The following is a 6,811-nucleotide window of genomic DNA, read 5'->3' as shown; positions in this document are numbered from 1 at the left end:
TAGACTTTATGAATATGAAAAAAATATATAAATTGACTCTTTTTGTTTTCATTAATTATAAAATTTGGTAGAGTTATGTTCTATATTTAATTTTCACTGCTTTTACATGTTATAACCATCTCTTTTAATTATAAGGTTTTTGTAATATATTAGAGTCTATATGAATAAAGCAAAGAAAGCAAACTAAAGAAGGACTTTATCTTCATAAGTTGATTTTTTTATTTCACCATGTTAAGCATTTCACTCATTTTGGTTTAGTCCTATGCCTTCTTGTTTGATAGTTGCAAGATAACTGTTTTATTTAGATAAATCGCATTTTCACTGGGCATGGATAAGGGTAAGGAGGAACAAAGGGCACTCCTGATGCAATTCTTGTCTTCTTGTATCAGCAGACTCCAGAAAACAGACTGACGGAGTATTCAAATACAGATGAAGATGAGAGGAGTTTATCATAGAAATTGACTCATGTAGTTACCAAGGCTGAGAAGTCCCATAATTCTGCCACCAGCAAGATGGAGAACAAAGTAAGCCTGTGTCATAATTCAGTCCAAGAACAAAGGATTGAGAGGACCTGTGGAGAGGCTAGAGGAAGTGGGATAAGTGCAGATCTGGGTCTAGATGCTGAAGAATCATGAGCCAATTTCCAATACTATGGGCAACGGAAGATGCAGGTCTCAGGTCCAGCAAACAGAACAAATTTGCTCCTCCTCAACATTTTTGTTTTGTTTATAGCCTCAACAAACTGTATAATTCACAAACACATTGGGGAGGGCCATCTCATTACACGTTCACCACTTCAAATATTGATCTCCTCCAGAAACACCCTCACTGATATATCAAGAAATAATGTTTTAACAGCTCTCTGGACTCTCTTAACTCAGTCAAGTTAACACATAAAATTAAGTTTTAAACTTCATTAGGAAGTAAAATCTTTTCTAAAATATCTGAACCATAATTTATGTGTCTTTGGGAAGAACTTATTTCTATACATATTCCCAGAACACAATATAGGACTACCATGTGCCTCAGGCAATTCATAACTTGTTCTTCAGAACTAGTCACATTATTTCTCTAGAAAAATAAGGGTGTTGAGAGCATGGAATAATATCATTTTGATTAAAAAGATGAGTTATGTCATAGAAATAATGTTGACATGGAAAAGAAAGAAAATAATATTTGCTGATAGCCCCTCTATGCCAATTATGATCTTATAAGATTTCTGTAGGTTAGAGGAGAGGAAGAAGGTCAATCTGATACTTAAAAAATAATATTCCTGCTATATTTTTGTTTACTTGTCTTTAGATGTTAACATCTTTAATATCTTTAAATGTTTAAATATCAATTAAACATTTGATAGTTGTTTTAGAGTATATAGATATTTGAAGAATATGAATGTAGATACATAAAAAGTATGTACAAAATAAAAAATATAAAAAAGTATGTACAAGAAAATGTACATAGGAAAAATGCACATCTGTTGGTGGAATAGAGCACTGAAGATCTAAATTTTAGTACAAACAAATACAGTTCTATAATGAAAAATAATATTTGAAAAGACTAGTGTGAACTTACATGAAACATGTAGTATTGAAAGCTTTTTTGTGTGACATATTTATTTCCTTTCTGCTCCTGAGTTTCAGAGAGAGTTTATGCTCCTTCATACAACTCAGTTAAAAGTACACTATATTCAAAGGTCTGTAGCTATCCCTTTTATATTCTATCCTCCTTTTTTTACAGTATTCTGATACATTTAATTTTATTTCTACCTTTCCTCTGTTCTATTTGCCTGTACCTCTCTATTGCCATATGTACTCACTTTCCTTATTTAGAACTCTGAACAAGGTCTAAATTTGTCATACATGTACTGTTGTTGTATGTGTGTTTTATCATTTATGGACATGATAGAAAATGAGTCCTATTATTTTCTTCCTGTTTCATTCTCAAAACTTTTGAGGTCCATCTTTCTTCTTTTACATGTTTCTAAGTTGTTGCTCCTTACCTCTCACTATTCCACTTGTCATATTTTACTTGGGCATTTTCCATATATAATTTGTCCTGAAACCTGTGCTACTTGTTGTTGTAAAGAAAGGGCAGGTTATTTTAATGGACAATACTCATGAGTGAGATTAGTTTGTGCATCAAACAGTATATGTGGATAGTCCACTGTAGGGGAAGATCGGATTTAACACTTGAAGATCAATACTAGTAAAACCTTGGAAGGGCTTATAGACAATATAAGAAAGACTGCTGCTTGCTCTCATTCCTTCCTGCTTCCATGAAATAAAAAAGGTAACAATCTGAAGGAAGCACCTCCAATGTTCATGGGCAGATTGGTCACCCACAAGAAAAACAAACAAACAAAAATAAAAAATCCCTCAGATTTGTTCAGTCCCATTACCATTGCCTGTTGCCATCTTAGTGTCCATCTGCCTTCAAAACCACATGGGACTTTCTGTTGGAAGACGGAGAATGGCAATACAATTTGCAAAATGTATTTCCATACTTCCTTCTGATACAGAGAAAAATGCGCAAATAGTGGAGATTATAGTTTCTAAAACATTGTCTAGCAAATCAGACTTTGGTATAGAGAATGGAGGTATATCTTGGTTTATTGAATCAAACAAATAGTTTGTCATTATATACACTTATCATAGTTCCTAAAATCCATCTCCTTTTGTTACTACAATCAACTAAAAATGGTACATATTTCTACCATTAATTGTAGAGATCTTACAATTACTTTTGACCTTGATTTATTTTCTAATAAAGTAGGTTATCTCTTCATTCCTTTGTTAGCCTTTCAGGCATATGCTTCTGTTAACTGCTCATTAATATCCCTTGACCTCCCTGTACTTTCTTAATTAATTAATTTAGATGGTTTCTGGCATTTTCCAGTATTCATCTCTTGGTCATTTAGTGGCATAAATATCTTCACCCAGTTACAATTTACTCAACATGAATTAACTTGTATTGAATAGAAATAATTATTAATTTGGGGATAATAATTTTAAAATGTTTATAAAAATTATTTTATAGCCTTTGATAAAGAATTATCCACATTTTCTTCCACGAGCTTGTTACAGCTATGTTTACCTGTAAGAAGCTTTCATTATTGTGTGACTTAATACTATAAGTTTGAATAAAACACTAATAAAAATTGACTCCCTTACTTTGTCCAATAATAATATGATTGTTTTATGTAATTTGATTTTTGAATGGCATTTAGAGTATGAGGGTGAATTTTTATTGTTTCCTGAAAGTTCTGATTTTTGTTTACAAACTTACTTAGTTTAACCTTTTTGATTTTCTAGTATATTAATGGGATTACCAAGATTTGGGTTTCATCCTAAGTATGTCTGTTATATTTTGCTGATTGATATATCTGCTTATTCATCTAGAAGTGGGTCTTCAGAAGTATATTTGTCTTAGAAATGAGGGTTATTTCTATGAATTCTACATGTTCCTTTCTTTGTTATTTATTGAAAAGGGAAATATCTATACAACTTCTTTTTATTTTCTTTTAATCCAGGTGCATGCAGTGGTTGCATGTCTGTAACCTCAGATACTCTGAAGGTTTAGGCAGAAAGATTATGAATTGGAAGCCAGTAGGGGAACATAGCTAGATTCTGTATTCACAAAACAAAAACAAGTCAAGTATAGTGGCACACACCTGTAATTCCAGCAACTCCAGAGGCTGAGGAAAGAGAATCTCAAGTTTGAGGACAGCCTGGGCAACTTAGCAGGAGACCCTGTTTCAAAATAAAAATAAAAAATGGCTGGGGATGTACTCAGTGTTAAAGCATCTGTAGGTTCAATTCTCAATACTAAAAAAAAAAAAAAAGGTACTGGTAAAACTGGATATCCATATGGGAATGAATGAACCTAGATTCCTATCTTATCCTGCACAAAAGTCAAATCAAAGTGGATCAGATTTAGAAAATTTTACAACTGCCAGAAAAATATATAGGTTGAACACTCCAACATATTGTTGCAGGACTGAATTACTTAACAAGGTTTCTAAAGCTCAAGAAATAAAAGCAATAATCAATAGGTGGTACAGCATTAAATTAAAACATCTTCTGCACAGCAAATGAGAAATATTAAGAAAGCAAAGAAGAATCCTGCAGAATAAAAGAAAAAATTTGCTAGTTACTCCTATGACAGGGAATTAATATCCAGGATGTATAAAGTGCCACAGTCTGCACAAATCACAGGCACTCAAGCAGGAACAAACTTTATTTCCAAACTCCCCCGAATGCCACCCACACGGCCCTTCCAGGGACACCACACACCAATGGGAAGGAACTCCCTCTACCAGAACTTCACCAACCAACGTGAACTCCCCAGGAATCCCCAAAGTAGTGGGCATCCGAGGCAGACAGCAGGGGTCTATATACAACTGAATACACAGCCTATTTCAATCCAGGATCATCCAGTCACAGCAATTATACACAGCTTAACCTAATTAGCATCATCTTATTGGCTCCCCTCTCAACCATTACTTCTGGCAAAATGCCAGGGGCCATTCCAACTTGGCTGTGGCTCTCAACATCTCCCCCCTTCTGTTTAATTAAACAAGCATGTGGCTTAGGGACCATGCCTGTCTTAGGTTGTCCAATACTACATATGGTTCTTACCTGTTATCAGATGAGCTGACCTCAAGGCGTCAGCCTCCTGTCTTAGTTTGGTACCATTGCAATTGGATCTTACCCGTCAATGACTATTGGTCCAGCATATAGCCATACTTGTGGAAAGGCCTTTGCACCAGTGTGGGGGGTGAGGTTCTTTGCCTCACCTCTGTTGGCCCCCAAATTTGGCCTTTGCACCACTGGGGGGGTCAGGTTCTTTGCCTTACCTCTGATGGCCCCCAAATTTTAGCTGAACAACCATCACAAGCAGAAGGGAGAGGGATACAGAAATGCCACGACACCAAGCCAATTGAAGGCTCTTTTTGGAAAAATTGTACCATTAATGACACCATCAGCAAAGATACCCCAGCACTACCACAATTTGCTGCACCAACAGATAGTTCACAATGCATACAAGTAATACATAGTCCAGGCAAGTTCTGCAAGCAGTTCAAAGCAGAGGAATCTATTAATATGTTCATTTCCTCCCAAAGTAAATTGACTCCTTGATTGAGCATCACTTGTTGAGTTACATTATTCAATGATGCATCAGTTTATACAGTTTGTTGTGATAGCGATCACAGAAGCTGTAGTTTGGTTTTATCTTTGACTTCACCAACACTGGGATGAAGATAGGAATTCTGGCAATGATGGCTAAAAAAAAAAAATTATGTAACATTCCAGCAGGCACTAAAAGAAAGCAATTTTCTGAACAATTTACATTATCCTGAACAGAATTATTAAATATAATGAAAATGAAAGGTGAAAGTACACAAACAGATCTGTTAACCTCCTTTCTTGTTCACATATTAAAACAATCCTCAACAGCTGTTTACCCAATTTAAATTAAACTATTTAAATCACATGAATAATAAAAAAATATTTGGATCCATTTTTTCATGAGCACTCCTCATATATGATATATGGACATACGCACATACAGACATACAACACAAAACACAAGTGTGTACACATAAAATACAACATATAAGACAATAGTAAAGGCCAGGTGAAATCTCCATTGCAATGTTTAAAAACTCCACAGTCAAAAACTAGAACTGATCAGAAAAACATTAACCTAGGTCTGTATGAGCTCAAAAAATAAAATAGAATTTCATGATGTGGGAAAGGGCAATAATAAAATAGATATTGAAAAAAAAAAGCATCCAGGTTACCACCTAGGTTTGACTCTTCTTTTGATATTCCACCCTTCTTCCTGTAACTTGCATAATGGGTCTGAAGGTATTCCCACAAGCAAGCCCCAAGGTTTTTTACATTTGAAATAGGCTTTAATGGTGTTCATTATTCATTAGCCTCCAGGTGTGGGAGAACCACTGTCTCAGATGTAAGGATATCAGCTGTTATGTATTTGAGCCAAGTCATCTTCTTTTTGGTCTGTAGAAATTGCTTTAGTTAGTCTCTCTGGAATCCAAATTGGCTGCTGTTCTCCCTGTGGAAACACACAAACAGATCCCCGACTCCAGACAATCACTGGGTCATGACCTTTCCATTGTCCTGTTAGAATATCCTTCCAAAGTACCTTGGGCTTATGCATATTTTTAGGACACATATGCCTTTCCGCAGAACTAAGCCCTGATGAATCCAAATTTTAAAAGTTTAGAGTAAAAAGGGTTATTTTAAGTTTATCTTTGGGGGAAATATACCCCTTCCCAATTCCGTCTTTTTGCTTTAATAAGTACATTTTAATAGTTTGATGAGCTCTTTCAACTATGCCTTGTCCCTGTGAAATGTATGGGATTCTTATTATATGAGTAATGCCAAATGATGAGCAAAATTGTTTAAAAGAGGTAGAAGTATAACCAGGGCCATTATTTGTTTTTAACTGTTTTGGAACGTCCACAGTGGCAAAATTTTGTAAGCAATGAGCTATAATATCTTTAATTTTTTCTCTGGCATGAAGGGAGCCCATCAAAAATCCAGAAGAAGTATCAACTGTAACATGAAAATATTTTAATTTTCCAAATTCTGGCAAGTGTGTGACGTCCATCTGCCAAATATGGTTAGGTATCAGTCCTCTAGGATTGACTCCAAGATTAACTTGTGGCAAAAAGGTCACACAATTTTGACATTGTTTTATTATTTATCTAGCTTGTTCCTTAGTTGTTTTAAAAGGCATTTTTAACGTATTTGCATTGAAATGGAAGGATTTATGAAAATTTATA

The sequence above is a fragment of the Marmota marmota genome, unplaced genomic scaffold, assembly GCF_001458135.2.
Source record: "Marmota marmota marmota unplaced genomic scaffold, marMar, whole genome shotgun sequence".
NCBI lineage: Eukaryota > Metazoa > Chordata > Mammalia > Rodentia > Sciuridae > Marmota > Marmota marmota.
Note: the sequence above shows the minus strand (reverse complement) of the source record.